Genomic DNA, 2,869 nt, shown 5'->3' with positions numbered 1-2,869 from the left:
CATATTTTTATGGGCTAGATTTACTTGGGTTATGACTTCACATGACAATATATTATAAAAAGTAAGTTTGATATATTACAGTTTAAAGTAAAATGTGCAGTAAATTTAAAGTAAGGTAGAAGAAAAGTGAGTCCTGCATCAAATATATTTTGTAAAAGACAAAATAGCCATCGTTTCCATTAAAATTACAATTACTACAGTACAAATTGACCATGATCTGTGCATATCTGAAACAAAATGTAAAAAACTGTAGTTAAAATTTAATATTTAGTCATATGAATCTTTGAGTGGTTAATGACAGTTTTTCCTTTTATAAATTTAGCTGAATAGCTTTTATGGTAAATCCACGTCACCACACGTTGTGAAATCTGTGGTGAAATATTTTGCCCTCATACGAAATTCAGAATCTCGTGGATTCCTATTGCAACTACTGGATTTTACATTTCACAGTACATGTGATCACACCTTTAATTCAATTCATGTTTATTTGTATAGTGCTTTTCACAATACATATTTCAAAGCAACTTTAGTCATAAAGCTTTTGTCTCTTTCTATTTACTGAGTCATATGGGATTTTTGGCATGCTGTTTGAGCTGTTTGTCTCGTGGTCATTTAATAAAACACTTCTTTACTACAACAAGATTTGACTCAGGTGATTATGTGTATCGACATAATTTCCATATTTGGCCAGATTATGCTTGTACATCAGTAAAACTAACTTCAGAGCTATCCACCTTATTTTTCCCGTAAGAGCGGTCACGGCCATTTGTAAATGTAATGTGTCTGGCTTCCAGTGTCATTCGCGCCAAGCTATTTTTAGCTGTACAAAACTGCTCGTTTTGCTGCTTGATATTGCAAACTGGCGTGTCTTACCATGTTATTTTAATGTACTATCTTAATTATGAACACACTGGTTTGTAATGCAAACAGTTTTACCGTTTACTGCACGTTGTTATTCTTCTCGTTATTTCTCTATAGCGGCTAATGAACCGGAAGTCTCACACATTCACAGAAAACGGCTTACTTTCGCGTAGAAAAATAAGGTGGATAGTATAAAGGCAAAAACTATGTTTTACCATGGTAAATAAGGGATTATCAATCCATTGGCCTAAACCGGGATTCATTGCACATAATACAAATTGCAATGTATAATCTTAGACAATGGGAAATCACCTGTATAAATCCCCTTCACTGTTTTCCATTTGGCATGGACATGACATTATCTTAAAAGTGTTTGTATTGGCACAAATTGATTTAAAGAAGACAATAGCGATGAAGCGACTGATAACTCTGTTAGTGGCCGTATCATAGTGACAGCGCATACTCAGCTGTGTTGACTATGCAAACTGTTCTTTGTTCAGTCTGTCTGAAGATGCTATCGGCGAACAATTATGATTTATCATCTGTTGAGACGGACAGCCTGAACTCCAGATGTGAGGCTCATTGCGACAGACTTATCAAAACAATTGACACAAAAGTCTATTATAGACTGGCTAAGAAAACAAACTTGTTTCCAGACAGCCAAATAAAAAAGAGCTAATCGGAGGAACACACAGCGTGATAAAAGCCCAAGCAATTACATGCCAGCAGAAATTTAAATGTACATGCCAGCAGTAAAAATTAAGATTTGATGGATGAATTTACACTCACTTGACCTGTTTTTGTGTGAGTCTGTGTATTATGATTTCCAATGTTAATGACGTCATGTTAAGGATGCATTGATATTGACAAAACATTAAAACTACAATCAATCATTTGAAATGCTACAAGTGAAGTTAAGCAGCAATTTCTTTGCTAAAGATAAAATTTAACAAGGATATTGAGGATATATATTTATTATATATTTACATTTAGTCATTTAGCAGACACTTTTAACCAAAGCGACTTACAAATGAGGACAATGGAAGCAATCAAAATCAACAAGAGCAATGATATGCAAGTGCTATAACAAGTCTCAGTTAGCTTAACGCAGTACACATAGCAAGGTTTTTTTTATTATATAATAAATAAAAAAAGAAAACAGATAGAATATAAAAAGAATAGAGTAAGCTAGTGTTAGAGGCATTTTTTTGCTTGTGTTTTTTAAGAATATAATAAGAATAGAGAGTGCTAGAGTTAGAGGGTCAAATAAAGATGGAAGAGATGTGTTTTTAGGCGATTCTTGAAGATGGCTAAGGACTCAGCTGCTCGGATTGAGTTGGGCAGGTTATTCCACCAGGAGGGAACATTTAATTTAAAAGTCCGTGAAAGTGATTTTGTGCCTCTTTGGGATGCACGATAAAGCGATGTTCACTTGCAGAACGCAAGCTTCTAGAGGGCACATAAGTCTGAAGTAATGAATTTAGGTAAAGGGGTGCAGAGCCAGTGGTGGTTTTGTAGGCAAACATTAATGGTTTGAATTTTATGCGAGCAGCTATTGGTAACCAGTGCAAACTGATAAACAGAGGTGTGACGTGCATTTTTTTTTTGACTCATTAAAAATGTACCTTGAAGGACCTATCTGAGAGGTAAGACTCAAACCACTGGAGTGTGGTTCCTGAGATGCCCTTTGCCAATACGGTTGACAGGAGGATCTGGTGGTTGACCGTGTCAAAAGCAATGGACAGATCCAGCTAGAGGTCTACACGGAGGACCCGAGACCCGAGGACCCGGGACCCGGGACCCGACCTCAGCCGGGTCCGGGTCGGGTCCCAATCTATTACTTCGGGTCCCGGGTCTGTTTAACATTGTGTGTAATATCCGAGTCGATCGGACTCGGAGAACACCCAGCTGTTATCAGAGTCAGTCAGCACTGTGCGTGTGTTGTTTTGTAACTTTCAACTTGTAAAATTAGGATGAGAAAAGTGTGAGTCGGTAATTTGAAATAAGG

The sequence above is a fragment of the Sinocyclocheilus anshuiensis genome, unplaced genomic scaffold (assembly GCF_001515605.1).
Source record: "Sinocyclocheilus anshuiensis isolate Anshui unplaced genomic scaffold, SAMN03320099.WGS_v1.1 scaffold1082, whole genome shotgun sequence".
Classification (NCBI taxonomy): domain Eukaryota; kingdom Metazoa; phylum Chordata; class Actinopteri; order Cypriniformes; family Cyprinidae; genus Sinocyclocheilus; species Sinocyclocheilus anshuiensis.
The sequence above is the reverse complement of the archived record's forward strand: the minus strand, read 5'-3'. Positions refer to the sequence as shown.